The sequence below is a fragment of the Microcebus murinus genome, chromosome 7 (assembly GCF_040939455.1).
Source record: "Microcebus murinus isolate Inina chromosome 7, M.murinus_Inina_mat1.0, whole genome shotgun sequence".
Taxonomy (NCBI): domain Eukaryota; kingdom Metazoa; phylum Chordata; class Mammalia; order Primates; family Cheirogaleidae; genus Microcebus; species Microcebus murinus.
This window is the reverse complement of record NC_134110.1, coordinates 21,222,828-21,241,378: the sequence shown is the minus strand read 5'-3', so window position 1 is coordinate 21,241,378 and position 18,551 is coordinate 21,222,828. Positions and strand designations below refer to the sequence as shown.

At 62.0% G+C, this 18,551-nt stretch overlaps 6 pseudogenes; all 6 read right to left on the bottom strand.

Annotated features, from left to right (window-relative positions):
* Nucleotides 1-1,316: 1,316 nt before the first annotated feature.
* LOC142872189 (uncharacterized) lies at nt 1,317-1,391 on the bottom strand (annotated as a pseudogene).
* A 2,956-nt stretch (nt 1,392-4,347) lies between these two features.
* On the bottom strand, nt 4,348-4,422 carry LOC142872188 (uncharacterized; annotated as a pseudogene).
* Nucleotides 4,423-7,378: 2,956 nt separating this feature from the next.
* LOC142872187 (uncharacterized) lies at nt 7,379-7,453 on the bottom strand (annotated as a pseudogene).
* A 2,956-nt stretch (nt 7,454-10,409) lies between these two features.
* Nucleotides 10,410-10,484, bottom strand: LOC142872186 (uncharacterized; annotated as a pseudogene).
* Nucleotides 10,485-13,440: 2,956 nt separating this feature from the next.
* Nucleotides 13,441-13,515, bottom strand: LOC142872185 (uncharacterized; annotated as a pseudogene).
* A 2,956-nt stretch (nt 13,516-16,471) lies between these two features.
* Nucleotides 16,472-16,546, bottom strand: LOC142872184 (uncharacterized; annotated as a pseudogene).
* Between the last annotated feature and the right edge of the window lie 2,005 nt (nt 16,547-18,551).

Genomic DNA, 18,551 nt, shown 5'->3' with positions numbered 1-18,551 from the left:
AAACCCGCAGGAGGGAGGAGCTCGCTCAACGTCATCGCGTGCAAATCACGCTCCCGCCATCGCTCAGACAGGGAGCGTGGGGTCACTCCACGTGGAGGCCGGCGCACAAAATCTGTATGCGTCTTGACAAGGTTAGATGCCTGACCAGTGGCCCGACGCCCACAACCTCCCCGTGGGGAACAACCCACCCTCCAAACTGAGCACGTCCCGCGTTTTTGCTCACAGGGAACTAGCTGGGCCCGCAAACCTCAGTCCGCTCAAAACCGGACGTTACCTCGGGAGTGACTTCTGGTGGTCCCGCCCGCGTAGGCGGGCCACCGCACGTGGACAGACCAGCACTTCCCCACTCCGCCGGCGAACGCCCCCGCGATCGCGTACAGCACGATCTGCAGAGTACAAGGGGAAACACAATTTGCCGAATGGAACCTCTCCTTGCAAGCGCTCTTAGGATTTCACGTTCCACGTCTGTCTGGCCACGTGGAACACCAGAGGCATTACGCTCACATCGCCCACGAGCATGGCATAGAAATGCCTTGTCCCGAGGCCCCTGACTCAAGGTCTCCCTGGCACACCCGCTGCGTCATCATTCATCATCACCTCAAAGACCATGGAAACCCACCGAGGACCCGGGAGGCTGGCCACTGCCACCCACGTGGGAAGTTCAGCATTTGAAACGTAGAGCCACGTCGCTTTCTTTCCGAAATGACGGACGCTGCGCGCGGCTGGAGCCGGCTCAGCCGTAGGCTCCAAAGGGCTTGCTGGGTGGATGAGGGAACCCACAAGGGTCGAGCACGCCGTATCCCGTGGCTGGCTGGGTGGCCAGCCCGGTCTTTGATAAGAAAGATCGCTAAGATTCCACAGGGGGCGTCTGCTCTTCGATCTCCACGCGAGTGCTTTCACGTAGGCGAAAGGGACCAGGAAATAAAGCGGGGTCCCGTCCCTGCATGTGGGCCATACCTTTCAATTTGCCCTCCTGAGAAAACAGAGATCGACCACCCATCGGAGCCCCTGGCCAGCTCGGCCAGGTGGGAGAAGGGCTCATGGGAAGGCGCACTGATTTCCCAGGGGGAATCGCCAATTCCCGCTCACTTCCCCGGGGTCTGGGGAGGGGGCGGTAAGGAAGCCACCGGCCACGCCCTCAAAGGGTTTCCATGCTACCCCAAGCCACCAACTGGGCCTGGACACACCACCACCCAAGCAATTCGCTTCAAAGCGCGTGAGCATTTTAGCTCTCCGAACATCACAGGCCTTGCCACACACCCCTAGCTGTGCTGACTGAGCTCCCTCCACCCTGGTAGCGTGGCGATCCCCGTGCTGGACCTCAGCTCGAGTCCTCACTCATTTTGTTCAGATTTCAAAAGTTTCCATTTTTTTTTAGACATCATCGATCCAGGCACGCGTGCGAAAGGGACCTGGGGCCCCAGATACGGGTCCGACACTGAGCACTCGGCTCTCTGTCACCCTGGGACTCGCCGAGCCACCCTCTCCCACCAGGGAGACCGGCGTCACAAGCCATGACCGGCCCCCGTGCCGGGCTAGCACGGTCAGGGCCCCGCCTCCACGCGGAGTCACCGTCCCATCCCCACCCCAACCAGGCACCGCGGTGACCGTGGGACAGGACCCTTACCGTAGGAGGGGATTCCCACGGGACTCTGGGGATGGCGGCCGGAACTGCTCCCCCGTAGGCTTCCCTGACATCGGCACACAGGGGAGAGGAGAAATTCATCCCCCGGAAAGGAGCCCAGGTCTCACTCCACTGCGTCCTGCGGCAAGAGATCACACGTGTGGGCATACGGGGACCGCGCGTGTTCCTTTTCCAAATTCCCATCGGCAAAGGTAAGGGGCCCAGGCCACAGTGGCTGTCTCCCGAGGCCGGGGGACGACGACCAAAGACAAGGCTGCCTATCCTCCGATCGCTATGACTCCCGTGCGTAAAGCACTCTTAAGCTTTCTCGTCGCCCCTCTCGGGCGTTTCTGACGTTGCACGATGCTCAGCTCAACGAGCGGCCCCCACGTCAGGGAGACAGAAGCCCACGATGGCTCTTCGGGTCACGAAGGCCTCACAGGCTTCGTGTCAAGCCATTCCTGGCACTACCTAGGAATCGCTCCAACCCTCGAAGGACTCTCAGACACCCAAGTGGCCCAGACGAACTGACCACGGTTCGGTCACTACCCCAGGGCGCTACCGGGATCCTCCTTCCCCGTCAACCATCCCGTGCACGGGACAAAGACGTGCTGGCCCTGTTCACCACGGAGGCCCCGCCGTGGCGTTCGGTGACGCCCAAACCGCAAGGGACACGGGGATCGTAGGCACTCCTGCCACCCAAACGCTCAGAGAGCTTCCACTGTACCCCACACGTTGACATTCAGAGAACACGCATGCACCAGTCACTCCCCCCTGGTCGATGCAACCATGTAGCTTTCAGATAACGTACCCCCAAGCCTAGTCCCTGGCGTTACTGCCACCGGGCCCACTCAACGGCCTCCGGTGTGTGTGCCAGGCATGGTCCCGTTGCTGGACCTCAGCCCAAAGACGTGGCGCCCTCACCCAGTATGTTCACGCTCCAAGGACATCCACTGCGCCTTGTTAAGTCACCTTCGAACCAGGCACATTTTCGCCAGGGGGCCCTGAGCCCCAGACAGGGGGCACACACCGCTCAACTCAGCTTTCCGTCACCCCGGGGAGAGCCCACCCACGGCGCTCCAGCATGGAGAGCGGCACCACAGGCAGGCGCCAGCCTCGCGGCCGGCCGGCATCGCCGGGCTCTCCCTGTCACTAGGCGCTCATGGTGCCCCGAGGAAACTGAGTCACACTTCAGAACACGCGGCTCACCGATACCGGAATGCCCGCAGCAGGCCCGAGGGGACGGGATGGAAGAATGACCTCCGGCACGGCCTTCCTTCTCGTCAGGTCTCCAGGGACAAGAGTGAACTCGCCCGCGCGAAATCCAGATCCTGGCCGCGTCTTCCTGGAGCGAGAGGGGACACACAAGGGGACGTGTGTGAGGGGGAGTGCGGCTGTCTGTTTCTCAAACCCGCAGGAGGGAGGAGCTCGCTCAACGTCATCGCGTGCAAATCACGCTCCCGCCATCGCTCAGACAGGGAGCGTGGGGTCACTCCACGTGGAGGCCGGCGCACAAAATCTGTATGCGTCTTGACAAGGTTAGATGCCTGACCAGTGGCCCGACGCCCACAACCTCCCCGTGGGGAACAACCCACCCTCCAAACTGAGCACGTCCCGCGTTTTTGCTCACAGGGAACTAGCTGGGCCCGCAAACCTCAGTCCGCTCAAAACCGGACGTTACCTCGGGAGTGACTTCTGGTGGTCCCGCCCGCGTAGGCGGGCCACCGCACGTGGACAGACCAGCACTTCCCCACTCCGCCGGCGAACGCCCCCGCGATCGCGTACAGCACGATCTGCAGAGTACAAGGGGAAACACAATTTGCCGAATGGAACCTCTCCTTGCAAGCGCTCTTAGGATTTCACGTTCCACGTCTGTCTGGCCACGTGGAACACCAGAGGCATTACGCTCACATCGCCCACGAGCATGGCATAGAAATGCCTTGTCCCGAGGCCCCTGACTCAAGGTCTCCCTGGCACACCCGCTGCGTCATCATTCATCATCACCTCAAAGACCATGGAAACCCACCGAGGACCCGGGAGGCTGGCCACTGCCACCCACGTGGGAAGTTCAGCATTTGAAACGTAGAGCCACGTCGCTTTCTTTCCGAAATGACGGACGCTGCGCGCGGCTGGAGCCGGCTCAGCCGTAGGCTCCAAAGGGCTTGCTGGGTGGATGAGGGAACCCACAAGGGTCGAGCACGCCGTATCCCGTGGCTGGCTGGGTGGCCAGCCCGGTCTTTGATAAGAAAGATCGCTAAGATTCCACAGGGGGCGTCTGCTCTTCGATCTCCACGCGAGTGCTTTCACGTAGGCGAAAGGGACCAGGAAATAAAGCGGGGTCCCGTCCCTGCATGTGGGCCATACCTTTCAATTTGCCCTCCTGAGAAAACAGAGATCGACCACCCATCGGAGCCCCTGGCCAGCTCGGCCAGGTGGGAGAAGGGCTCATGGGAAGGCGCACTGATTTCCCAGGGGGAATCGCCAATTCCCGCTCACTTCCCCGGGGTCTGGGGAGGGGGCGGTAAGGAAGCCACCGGCCACGCCCTCAAAGGGTTTCCATGCTACCCCAAGCCACCAACTGGGCCTGGACACACCACCACCCAAGCAATTCGCTTCAAAGCGCGTGAGCATTTTAGCTCTCCGAACATCACAGGCCTTGCCACACACCCCTAGCTGTGCTGACTGAGCTCCCTCCACCCTGGTAGCGTGGCGATCCCCGTGCTGGACCTCAGCTCGAGTCCTCACTCATTTTGTTCAGATTTCAAAAGTTTCCATTTTTTTTTAGACATCATCGATCCAGGCACGCGTGCGAAAGGGACCTGGGGCCCCAGATACGGGTCCGACACTGAGCACTCGGCTCTCTGTCACCCTGGGACTCGCCGAGCCACCCTCTCCCACCAGGGAGACCGGCGTCACAAGCCATGACCGGCCCCCGTGCCGGGCTAGCACGGTCAGGGCCCCGCCTCCACGCGGAGTCACCGTCCCATCCCCACCCCAACCAGGCACCGCGGTGACCGTGGGACAGGACCCTTACCGTAGGAGGGGATTCCCACGGGACTCTGGGGATGGCGGCCGGAACTGCTCCCCCGTAGGCTTCCCTGACATCGGCACACAGGGGAGAGGAGAAATTCATCCCCCGGAAAGGAGCCCAGGTCTCACTCCACTGCGTCCTGCGGCAAGAGATCACACGTGTGGGCATACGGGGACCGCGCGTGTTCCTTTTCCAAATTCCCATCGGCAAAGGTAAGGGGCCCAGGCCACAGTGGCTGTCTCCCGAGGCCGGGGGACGACGACCAAAGACAAGGCTGCCTATCCTCCGATCGCTATGACTCCCGTGCGTAAAGCACTCTTAAGCTTTCTCGTCGCCCCTCTCGGGCGTTTCTGACGTTGCACGATGCTCAGCTCAACGAGCGGCCCCCACGTCAGGGAGACAGAAGCCCACGATGGCTCTTCGGGTCACGAAGGCCTCACAGGCTTCGTGTCAAGCCATTCCTGGCACTACCTAGGAATCGCTCCAACCCTCGAAGGACTCTCAGACACCCAAGTGGCCCAGACGAACTGACCACGGTTCGGTCACTACCCCAGGGCGCTACCGGGATCCTCCTTCCCCGTCAACCATCCCGTGCACGGGACAAAGACGTGCTGGCCCTGTTCACCACGGAGGCCCCGCCGTGGCGTTCGGTGACGCCCAAACCGCAAGGGACACGGGGATCGTAGGCACTCCTGCCACCCAAACGCTCAGAGAGCTTCCACTGTACCCCACACGTTGACATTCAGAGAACACGCATGCACCAGTCACTCCCCCCTGGTCGATGCAACCATGTAGCTTTCAGATAACGTACCCCCAAGCCTAGTCCCTGGCGTTACTGCCACCGGGCCCACTCAACGGCCTCCGGTGTGTGTGCCAGGCATGGTCCCGTTGCTGGACCTCAGCCCAAAGACGTGGCGCCCTCACCCAGTATGTTCACGCTCCAAGGACATCCACTGCGCCTTGTTAAGTCACCTTCGAACCAGGCACATTTTCGCCAGGGGGCCCTGAGCCCCAGACAGGGGGCACACACCGCTCAACTCAGCTTTCCGTCACCCCGGGGAGAGCCCACCCACGGCGCTCCAGCATGGAGAGCGGCACCACAGGCAGGCGCCAGCCTCGCGGCCGGCCGGCATCGCCGGGCTCTCCCTGTCACTAGGAGCTCATGGTGCCCCGAGGAAACTGAGTCACACTTCAGAACACGCGGCTCACCGATACCGGAATGCCCGCAGCAGGCCCGAGGGGACGGGATGGAAGAATGACCTCCGGCACGGCCTTCCTTCTCGTCAGGTCTCCAGGGACAAGAGTGAACTCGCCCGCGCGAAATCCAGATCCTGGCCGCGTCTTCCTGGAGCGAGAGGGGACACACAAGGGGACGTGTGTGAGGGGGAGTGCGGCTGTCTGTTTCTCAAACCCGCAGGAGGGAGGAGCTCGCTCAACGTCATCGCGTGCAAATCACGCTCCCGCCATCGCTCAGACAGGGAGCGTGGGGTCACTCCACGTGGAGGCCGGCGCACAAAATCTGTATGCGTCTTGACAAGGTTAGATGCCTGACCAGTGGCCCGACGCCCACAACCTCCCCGTGGGGAACAACCCACCCTCCAAACTGAGCACGTCCCGCGTTTTTGCTCACAGGGAACTAGCTGGGCCCGCAAACCTCAGTCCGCTCAAAACCGGACGTTACCTCGGGAGTGACTTCTGGTGGTCCCGCCCGCGTAGGCGGGCCACCGCACGTGGACAGACCAGCACTTCCCCACTCCGCCGGCGAACGCCCCCGCGATCGCGTACAGCACGATCTGCAGAGTACAAGGGGAAACACAATTTGCCGAATGGAACCTCTCCTTGCAAGCGCTCTTAGGATTTCACGTTCCACGTCTGTCTGGCCACGTGGAACACCAGAGGCATTACGCTCACATCGCCCACGAGCATGGCATAGAAATGCCTTGTCCCGAGGCCCCTGACTCAAGGTCTCCCTGGCACACCCGCTGCGTCATCATTCATCATCACCTCAAAGACCATGGAAACCCACCGAGGACCCGGGAGGCTGGCCACTGCCACCCACGTGGGAAGTTCAGCATTTGAAACGTAGAGCCACGTCGCTTTCTTTCCGAAATGACGGACGCTGCGCGCGGCTGGAGCCGGCTCAGCCGTAGGCTCCAAAGGGCTTGCTGGGTGGATGAGGGAACCCACAAGGGTCGAGCACGCCGTATCCCGTGGCTGGCTGGGTGGCCAGCCCGGTCTTTGATAAGAAAGATCGCTAAGATTCCACAGGGGGCGTCTGCTCTTCGATCTCCACGCGAGTGCTTTCACGTAGGCGAAAGGGACCAGGAAATAAAGCGGGGTCCCGTCCCTGCATGTGGGCCATACCTTTCAATTTGCCCTCCTGAGAAAACAGAGATCGACCACCCATCGGAGCCCCTGGCCAGCTCGGCCAGGTGGGAGAAGGGCTCATGGGAAGGCGCACTGATTTCCCAGGGGGAATCGCCAATTCCCGCTCACTTCCCCGGGGTCTGGGGAGGGGGCGGTAAGGAAGCCACCGGCCACGCCCTCAAAGGGTTTCCATGCTACCCCAAGCCACCAACTGGGCCTGGACACACCACCACCCAAGCAATTCGCTTCAAAGCGCGTGAGCATTTTAGCTCTCCGAACATCACAGGCCTTGCCACACACCCCTAGCTGTGCTGACTGAGCTCCCTCCACCCTGGTAGCGTGGCGATCCCCGTGCTGGACCTCAGCTCGAGTCCTCACTCATTTTGTTCAGATTTCAAAAGTTTCCATTTTTTTTTAGACATCATCGATCCAGGCACGCGTGCGAAAGGGACCTGGGGCCCCAGATACGGGTCCGACACTGAGCACTCGGCTCTCTGTCACCCTGGGACTCGCCGAGCCACCCTCTCCCACCAGGGAGACCGGCGTCACAAGCCATGACCGGCCCCCGTGCCGGGCTAGCACGGTCAGGGCCCCGCCTCCACGCGGAGTCACCGTCCCATCCCCACCCCAACCAGGCACCGCGGTGACCGTGGGACAGGACCCTTACCGTAGGAGGGGATTCCCACGGGACTCTGGGGATGGCGGCCGGAACTGCTCCCCCGTAGGCTTCCCTGACATCGGCACACAGGGGAGAGGAGAAATTCATCCCCCGGAAAGGAGCCCAGGTCTCACTCCACTGCGTCCTGCGGCAAGAGATCACACGTGTGGGCATACGGGGACCGCGCGTGTTCCTTTTCCAAATTCCCATCGGCAAAGGTAAGGGGCCCAGGCCACAGTGGCTGTCTCCCGAGGCCGGGGGACGACGACCAAAGACAAGGCTGCCTATCCTCCGATCGCTATGACTCCCGTGCGTAAAGCACTCTTAAGCTTTCTCGTCGCCCCTCTCGGGCGTTTCTGACGTTGCACGATGCTCAGCTCAACGAGCGGCCCCCACGTCAGGGAGACAGAAGCCCACGATGGCTCTTCGGGTCACGAAGGCCTCACAGGCTTCGTGTCAAGCCATTCCTGGCACTACCTAGGAATCGCTCCAACCCTCGAAGGACTCTCAGACACCCAAGTGGCCCAGACGAACTGACCACGGTTCGGTCACTACCCCAGGGCGCTACCGGGATCCTCCTTCCCCGTCAACCATCCCGTGCACGGGACAAAGACGTGCTGGCCCTGTTCACCACGGAGGCCCCGCCGTGGCGTTCGGTGACGCCCAAACCGCAAGGGACACGGGGATCGTAGGCACTCCTGCCACCCAAACGCTCAGAGAGCTTCCACTGTACCCCACACGTTGACATTCAGAGAACACGCATGCACCAGTCACTCCCCCCTGGTCGATGCAACCATGTAGCTTTCAGATAACGTACCCCCAAGCCTAGTCCCTGGCGTTACTGCCACCGGGCCCACTCAACGGCCTCCGGTGTGTGTGCCAGGCATGGTCCCGTTGCTGGACCTCAGCCCAAAGACGTGGCGCCCTCACCCAGTATGTTCACGCTCCAAGGACATCCACTGCGCCTTGTTAAGTCACCTTCGAACCAGGCACATTTTCGCCAGGGGGCCCTGAGCCCCAGACAGGGGGCACACACCGCTCAACTCAGCTTTCCGTCACCCCGGGGAGAGCCCACCCACGGCGCTCCAGCATGGAGAGCGGCACCACAGGCAGGCGCCAGCCTCGCGGCCGGCCGGCATCGCCGGGCTCTCCCTGTCACTAGGCGCTCATGGTGCCCCGAGGAAACTGAGTCACACTTCAGAACACGCGGCTCACCGATACCGGAATGCCCGCAGCAGGCCCGAGGGGACGGGATGGAAGAATGACCTCCGGCACGGCCTTCCTTCTCGTCAGGTCTCCAGGGACAAGAGTGAACTCGCCCGCGCGAAATCCAGATCCTGGCCGCGTCTTCCTGGAGCGAGAGGGGACACACAAGGGGACGTGTGTGAGGGGGAGTGCGGCTGTCTGTTTCTCAAACCCGCAGGAGGGAGGAGCTCGCTCAACGTCATCGCGTGCAAATCACGCTCCCGCCATCGCTCAGACAGGGAGCGTGGGGTCACTCCACGTGGAGGCCGGCGCACAAAATCTGTATGCGTCTTGACAAGGTTAGATGCCTGACCAGTGGCCCGACGCCCACAACCTCCCCGTGGGGAACAACCCACCCTCCAAACTGAGCACGTCCCGCGTTTTTGCTCACAGGGAACTAGCTGGGCCCGCAATCCTCAGTCCGCTCAAAACCGGACGTTACCTGGGGAGTGACTTCTGGTGGTCCCGCCCGCGTAGGCGGGCCACCGCACGTGGACAGACCAGCACTTCCCCACTCCGCCGGCGAACGCCCCCGCGATCGCGTACAGCACGATCTGCAGAGTACAAGGGGAAACACAATTTGCCGAATGGAACCTCTCCTTGCAAGCGCTCTTAGGATTTCACGTTCCACGTCTGTCTGGCCACGTGGAACACCAGAGGCATTACGCTCACATCGCCCACGAGCATGGCATAGAAATGCCTTGTCCCGAGGCCCCTGACTCAAGGTCTCCCTGGCACACCCGCTGCGTCATCATTCATCATCACCTCAAAGACCATGGAAACCCACCGAGGACCCGGGAGGCTGGCCACTGCCACCCACGTGGGAAGTTCAGCATTTGAAACGTAGAGCCACGTCGCTTTCTTTCCGAAATGACGGACGCTGCGCGCGGCTGGAGCCGGCTCAGCCGTAGGCTCCAAAGGGCTTGCTGGGTGGATGAGGGAACCCACAAGGGTCGAGCACGCCGTATCCCGTGGCTGGCTGGGTGGCCAGCCCGGTCTTTGATAAGAAAGATCGCTAAGATTCCACAGGGGGCGTCTGCTCTTCGATCTCCACGCGAGTGCTTTCACGTAGGCGAAAGGGACCAGGAAATAAAGCGGGGTCCCGTCCCTGCATGTGGGCCATACCTTTCAATTTGCCCTCCTGAGAAAACAGAGATCGACCACCCATCGGAGCCCCTGGCCAGCTCGGCCAGGTGGGAGAAGGGCTCATGGGAAGGCGCACTGATTTCCCAGGGGGAATCGCCAATTCCCGCTCACTTCCCCGGGGTCTCGGGAGGGGGCGGTAAGGAAGCCACCGGCCACGCCCTCAAAGGGTTTCCATGCTACCCCAAGCCACCAACTGGGCCTGGACACACCACCACCCAAGCAATTCGCTTCAAAGCGCGTGAGCATTTTAGCTCTCCGAACATCACAGGCCTTGCCACACACCCCTAGCTGTGCTGACTGAGCTCCCTCCACCCTGGTAGCGTGGCGATCCCCGTGCTGGACCTCAGCTCGAGTCCTCACTCATTTTGTTCAGATTTCAAAAGTTTCCATTTTTTTTTAGACATCATCGATCCAGGCACGCGTGCGAAAGGGACCTGGGGCCCCAGATACGGGTCCGACACTGAGCACTCGGCTCTCTGTCACCCTGGGACTCGCCGAGCCACCCTCTCCCACCAGGGAGACCGGCGTCACAAGCCATGACCGGCCCCCGTGCCGGGCTAGCACGGTCAGGGCCCCGCCTCCACGCGGAGTCACCGTCCCATCCCCACCCCAACCAGGCACCGCGGTGACCGTGGGACAGGACCCTTACCGTAGGAGGGGATTCCCACGGGACTCTGGGGATGGCGGCCGGAACTGCTCCCCCGTAGGCTTCCCTGACATCGGCACACAGGGGAGAGGAGAAATTCATCCCCCGGAAAGGAGCCCAGGTCTCACTCCACTGCGTCCTGCGGCAAGAGATCACACGTGTGGGCATACGGGGACCGCGCGTGTTCCTTTTCCAAATTCCCATCGGCAAAGGTAAGGGGCCCAGGCCACAGTGGCTGTCTCCCGAGGCCGGGGGACGACGACCAAAGACAAGGCTGCCTATCCTCCGATCGCTATGACTCCCGTGCGTAAAGCACTCTTAAGCTTTCTCGTCGCCCCTCTCGGGCGTTTCTGACGTTGCACGATGCTCAGCTCAACGAGCGGCCCCCACGTCAGGGAGACAGAAGCCCACGATGGCTCTTCGGGTCACGAAGGCCTCACAGGCTTCGTGTCAAGCCATTCCTGGCACTACCTAGGAATCGCTCCAACCCTCGAAGGACTCTCAGACACCCAAGTGGCCCAGACGAACTGACCACGGTTCGGTCACTACCCCAGGGCGCTACCGGGATCCTCCTTCCCCGTCAACCATCCCGTGCACGGGACAAAGACGTGCTGGCCCTGTTCACCACGGAGGCCCCGCCGTGGCGTTCGGTGACGCCCAAACCGCAAGGGACACGGGGATCGTAGGCACTCCTGCCACCCAAACGCTCAGAGAGCTTCCACTGTACCCCACACGTTGACATTCAGAGAACACGCATGCACCAGTCACTCCCCCCTGGTCGATGCAACCATGTAGCTTTCAGATAACGTACCCCTAAGCCTAGTCCCTGGCGTTACTGCCACCGGGCCCACTCAACGGCCTCCGGTGTGTGTGCCAGGCATGGTCCCGTTGCTGGACCTCAGCCCAAAGACGTGGCGCCCTCACCCAGTATGTTCACGCTCCAAGGACATCCACTGCGCCTTGTTAAGTCACCTTCGAACCAGGCACATTTTCGCCAGGGGGCCCTGAGCCCCAGACAGGGGGCACACACCGCTCAACTCAGCTTTCCGTCACCCCGGGGAGAGCCCACCCACGGCGCTCCAGCATGGAGAGCGGCACCACAGGCAGGCGCCAGCCTCGCGGCCGGCCGGCATCGCCGGGCTCTCCCTGTCACTAGGCGCTCATGGTGCCCCGAGGAAACTGAGTCACACTTCAGAACACGCGGCTCACCGATACCGGAATGCCCGCAGCAGGCCCGAGGGGACGGGATGGAAGAATGACCTCCGGCACGGCCTTCCTTCTCGTCAGGTCTCCAGGGACAAGAGTGAACTCGCCCGCGCGAAATCCAGATCCTGGCCGCGTCTTCCTGGAGCGAGAGGGGACACACAAGGGGACGTGTGTGAGGGGGAGTGCGGCTGTCTGTTTCTCAAACCCGCAGGAGGGAGGAGCTCGCTCAACGTCATCGCGTGCAAATCACGCTCCCGCCATCGCTCAGACAGGGAGCGTGGGGTCACTCCACGTGGAGGCCGGCGCACAAAATCTGTATGCGTCTTGACAAGGTTAGATGCCTGACCAGTGGCCCGACGCCCACAACCTCCCCGTGGGGAACAACCCACCCTCCAAACTGAGCACGTCCCGCGTTTTTGCTCACAGGGAACTAGCTGGGCCCGCAAACCTCAGTCCGCTCAAAACCGGACGTTACCTCGGGAGTGACTTCTGGTGGTCCCGCCCGCGTAGGCGGGCCACCGCACGTGGACAGACCAGCACTTCCCCACTCCGCCGGCGAACGCCCCCGCGATCGCGTACAGCACGATCTGCAGAGTACAAGGGGAAACACAATTTGCCGAATGGAACCTCTCCTTGCAAGCGCTCTTAGGATTTCACGTTCCACGTCTGTCTGGCCACGTGGAACACCAGAGGCATTACGCTCACATCGCCCACGAGCATGGCATAGAAATGCCTTGTCCCGAGGCCCCTGACTCAAGGTCTCCCTGGCACACCCGCTGCGTCATCATTCATCATCACCTCAAAGACCATGGAAACCCACCGAGGACCCGGGAGGCTGGCCACTGCCACCCACGTGGGAAGTTCAGCATTTGAAACGTAGAGCCACGTCGCTTTCTTTCCGAAATGACGGACGCTGCGCGCGGCTGGAGCCGGCTCAGCCGTAGGCTCCAAAGGGCTTGCTGGGTGGATGAGGGAACCCACAAGGGTCGAGCACGCCGTATCCCGTGGCTGGCTGGGTGGCCAGCCCGGTCTTTGATAAGAAAGATCGCTAAGATTCCACAGGGGGCGTCTGCTCTTCGATCTCCACGCGAGTGCTTTCACGTAGGCGAAAGGGACCAGGAAATAAAGCGGGGTCCCGTCCCTGCATGTGGGCCATACCTTTCAATTTGCCCTCCTGAGAAAACAGAGATCGACCACCCATCGGAGCCCCTGGCCAGCTCGGCCAGGTGGGAGAAGGGCTCATGGGAAGGCGCACTGATTTCCCAGGGGGAATCGCCAATTCCCGCTCACTTCCCCGGGGTCTGGGGAGGGGGCGGTAAGGAAGCCACCGGCCACGCCCTCAAAGGGTTTCCATGCTACCCCAAGCCACCAACTGGGCCTGGACACACCACCACCCAAGCAATTCGCTTCAAAGCGCGTGAGCATTTTAGCTCTCCGAACATCACAGGCCTTGCCACACACCCCTAGCTGTGCTGACTGAGCTCCCTCCACCCTGGTAGCGTGGCGATCCCCGTGCTGGACCTCAGCTCGAGTCCTCACTCATTTTGTTCAGATTTCAAAAGTTTCCATTTTTTTTTAGACATCATCGATCCAGGCACGCGTGCGAAAGGGACCTGGGGCCCCAGATACGGGTCCGACACTGAGCACTCGGCTCTCTGTCACCCTGGGACTCGCCGAGCCACCCTCTCCCACCAGGGAGACCGGCGTCACAAGCCATGACCGGCCCCCGTGCCGGGCTAGCACGGTCAGGGCCCCGCCTCCACGCGGAGTCACCGTCCCATCCCCACCCCAACCAGGCACCGCGGTGACCGTGGGACAGGACCCTTACCGTAGGAGGGGATTCCCACGGGACTCTGGGGATGGCGGCCGGAACTGCTCCCCCGTAGGCTTCCCTGACATCGGCACACAGGGGAGAGGAGAAATTCATCCCCCGGAAAGGAGCCCAGGTCTCACTCCACTGCGTCCTGCGGCAAGAGATCACACGTGTGGGCATACGGGGACCGCGCGTGTTCCTTTTCCAAATTCCCATCGGCAAAGGTAAGGGGCCCAGGCCACAGTGGCTGTCTCCCGAGGCCGGGGGACGACGACCAAAGACAAGGCTGCCTATCCTCCGATCGCTATGACTCCCGTGCGTAAAGCACTCTTAAGCTTTCTCGTCGCCCCTCTCGGGCGTTTCTGACGTTGCACGATGCTCAGCTCAACGAGCGGCCCCCACGTCAGGGAGACAGAAGCCCACGATGGCTCTTCGGGTCACGAAGGCCTCACAGGCTTCGTGTCAAGCCATTCCTGGCACTACCTAGGAATCGCTCCAACCCTCGAAGGACTCTCAGACACCCAAGTGGCCCAGACGAACTGACCACGGTTCGGTCACTACCCCAGGGCGCTACCGGGATCCTCCTTCCCCGTCAACCATCCCGTGCACGGGACAAAGACGTGCTGGCCCTGTTCACCACGGAGGCCCCGCCGTGGCGTTCGGTGACGCCCAAACCGCAAGGGACACGGGGATCGTAGGCACTCCTGCCACCCAAACGCTCAGAGAGCTTCCACTGTACCCCACACGTTGACATTCAGAGAACACGCATGCACCAGTCACTCCCCCCTGGTCGATGCAACCATGTAGCTTTCAGATAACGTACCCCCAAGCCTAGTCCCTGGCGTTACTGCCACCGGGCCCACTCAACGGCCTCCGGTGTGTGTGCCAGGCATGGTCCCGTTGCTGGACCTCAGCCCAAAGACGTGGCGCCCTCACCCAGTATGTTCACGCTCCAAGGACATCCACTGCGCCTTGTTAAGTCACCTTCGAACCAGGCACATTTTCGCCAGGGGGCCCTGAGCCCCAGACAGGGGGCACACACCGCTCAACTCAGCTTTCCGTCACCCCGGGGAGAGCCCACCCACGGCGCTCCAGCATGGAGAGCGGCACCACAGGCAGGCGCCAGCCTCGCGGCCGGCCGGCATCGCCGGGCTCTCCCTGTCACTAGGCGCTCATGGTGCCCCGAGGAAACTGAGTCACACTTCAGAACACGCGGCTCACCGATACCGGAATGCCCGCAGCAGGCCCGAGGGGACGGGATGGAAGAATGACCTCCGGCACGGCCTTCCTTCTCGTCAGGTCTCCAGGGACAAGAGTGAACTCGCCCGCGCGAAATCCAGATCCTGGCCGCGTCTTCCTGGAGCGAGAGGGGACACACAAGGGGACGTGTGTGAGGGGGAGTGCGGCTGTCTGTTTCTCAAACCCGCAGGAGGGAGGAGCTCGCTCAACGTCATCGCGTGCAAATCACGCTCCCGCCATCGCTCAGACAGGGAGCGTGGGGTCACTCCACGTGGAGGCCGGCGCACAAAATCTGTATGCGTCTTGACAAGGTTAGATGCCTGACCAGTGGCCCGACGCCCACAACCTCCCCGTGGGGAACAACCCACCCTCCAAACTGAGCACGTCCCGCGTTTTTGCTCACAGGGAACTAGCTGGGCCCGCAATCCTCAGTCCGCTCAAAACCGGACGTTACCTGGGGAGTGACTTCTGGTGGTCCCGCCCGCGTAGGCGGGCCACCGCACGTGGACAGACCAGCACTTCCCCACTCCGCCGGCGAACGCCCCCGCGATCGCGTACAGCACGATCTGCAGAGTACAAGGGGAAACACAATTTGCCGAATGGAACCTCTCCTTGCAAGCGCTCTTAGGATTTCACGTTCCACGTCTGTCTGGCCACGTGGAACACCAGAGGCATTACGCTCACATCGCCCACGAGCATGGCATAGAAATGCCTTGTCCCGAGGCCCCTGACTCAAGGTCTCCCTGGCACACCCGCTGCGTCATCATTCATCATCACCTCAAAGACCATGGAAACCCACCGAGGACCCGGGAGGCTGGCCACTGCCACCCACGTGGGAAGTTCAGCATTTGAAACGTAGAGCCACGTCGCTTTCTTTCCGAAATGACGGACGCTGCGCGCGGCTGGAGCCGGCTCAGCCGTAGGCTCCAAAGGGCTTGCTGGGTGGATGAGGGAACCCACAAGGGTCGAGCACGCCGTATCCCGTGGCTGGCTGGGTGGCCAGCCCGGTCTTTGATAAGAAAGATCGCTAAGATTCCACAGGGGGCGTCTGCTCTTCGATCTCCACGCGAGTGCTTTCACGTAGGCGAAAGGGACCAGGAAATAAAGCGGGGTCCCGTCCCTGCATGTGGGCCATACCTTTCAATTTGCCCTCCTGAGAAAACAGAGATCGACCACCCATCGGAGCCCCTGGCCAGCTCGGCCAGGTGGGAGAAGGGCTCATGGGAAGGCGCACTGATTTCCCAGGGGGAATCGCCAATTCCCGCTCACTTCCCCGGGGTCTCGGGAGGGGGCGGTAAGGAAGCCACCGGCCACGCCCTCAAAGGGTTTCCATGCTACCCCAAGCCACCAACTGGGCCTGGACACACCACCACCCAAGCAATTCGCTTCAAAGCGCGTGAGCATTTTAGCTCTCCGAACATCACAGGCCTTGCCACACACCCCTAGCTGTGCTGACTGAGCTCCCTCCACCCTGGTAGCGTGGCGATCCCCGTGCTGGACCTCAGCTCGAGTCCTCACTCATTTTGTTCAGATTTCAAAAGTTTCCATTTTTTTTTAGACATCATCGATCCAGGCACGCGTGCGAAAGGGACCTGGGGCCCCAGATACGGGTCCGACACTGAGCACTCGGCTCTCTGTCACCCTGGGACTCGCCGAGCCACCCTCTCCCACCAGGGAGACCGGCGTCACAAGCCATGACCGGCCCCCGTGCCGGGCTAGCACGGTCAGGGCCCCGCCTCCACGCGGAGTCACCGTCCCATCCCCACCCCAACCAGGCACCGCGGTGACCGTGGGACAGGACCCTTACCGTAGGAGGGGATTCCCACGGGACTCTGGGGATGGCGGCCGGAACTGCTCCCCCGTAGGCTTCCCTGACATCGGCACACAGGGGAGAGGAGAAATTCATCCCCCGGAAAGGAGCCCAGGTCTCACTCCACTGCGTCCTGCGGCAAGAGATCACACGTGTGGGCATACGGGGACCGCGCGTGTTCCTTTTCCAAATTCCCATCGGCAAAGGTAAGGGGCCCAGGCCACAGTGGCTGTCTCCCGAGGCCGGGGGACGACGACCAAAGACAAGGCTGCCTATCCTCCGATCGCTATGACTCCCGTGCGTAAAGCACTCTTAAGCTTTCTCGTCGCCCCTCTCGGGCGTTTCTGACGTTGCACGATGCTCAGCTCAACGAGCGGCCCCCACGTCAGGGAGACAGAAGCCCACGATGGCTCTTCGGGTCACGAAGGCCTCACAGGCTTCGTGTCAAGCCATTCCTGGCACTACCTAGGAATCGCTCCAACCCTCGAAGGACTCTCAGACACCCAAGTGGCCCAGACGAACTGACCACGGTTCGGTCACTACCCCAGGGCGCTACCGGGATCCTCCTTCCCCGTCAACCATCCCGTGCACGGGACAAAGACGTGCTGGCCCTGTTCACCACGGAGGCCCCGCCGTGGCGTTCGGTGACGCCCAAACCGCAAGGGACACGGGGATCGTAGGCACTCCTGCCACCCAAACGCTCAGAGAGCTTCCACTGTACCCCACACGTTGACATTCAGAGAACACGCATGCACCAGTCACTCCCCCCTGGTCGATGCAACCATGTAGCTTTCAGATAACGTACCCCCAAGCCTAGTCCCTGGCGTTACTGCCACCGGGCCCACTCAACGGCCTCCGGTGTGTGTGCCAGGCATGGTCCCGTTGCTGGACCTCAGCCCAAAGACGTGGCGCCCTCACCCAGTATGTTCACGCTCCAAGGACATCCACTGCGCCTTGTTAAGTCACCTTCGAACCAGGCACATTTTCGCCAGGGGGCCCTGAGCCCCAGACAGGGGGCACACACCGCTCAACTCAGCTTTCCGTCACCCCGGGGAGAGCCCACCCACGGCGCTCCAGCATGGAGAGCGGCACCACAGGCAGGCGCCAGCCTCGCGGCCGGCCGGCATCGCCGGGCTCTCCCTGTCACTAGGCGCTCATGGTGCCCCGAGGAAACTGAGTCACACTTCAGAACACGCGGCTCACCGATACCGGAATGCCCGCAGCAGGCCCGAGGGGACGGGATGGAAGAATGACCTCCGGCACGGCCTTCCTTCTCGTCAGGTCTCCAGGGACAAGAGTGAACTCGCCCGCGCGAAATCCAGATCCTGGCCGCGTCTTCCTGGAGCGAGAGGGGACACACAAGGGGACGTGTGTGAGGGGGAGTGCGGCTGTCTGTTTCTCAAACCCGCAGGAGGGAGGAGCTCGCTCAACGTCATCGCGTGCAAATCACGCTCCCGCCATCGCTCAGACAGGGAGCGTGGGGTCACTCCACGTGGAGGCCGGCGCACAAAATCTGTATGCGTCTTGACAAGGTTAGATGCCTGACCAGTGGCCCGACGCCCACAACCTCCCCGTGGGGAACAACCCACCCTCCAAACTGAGCACGTCCCGCGTTTTTGCTCACAGGGAACTAGCTGGGCCCGCAAACCTCAGTCCGCTCAAAACCGGACGTTACCTGGGGAGTGACTTCTGGTGGTCCCGCCCGCGTAGGCGGGCCACCGCACGTGGACAGACCAGCACTTCCCCACTCCGCCGGCGAACGCCCC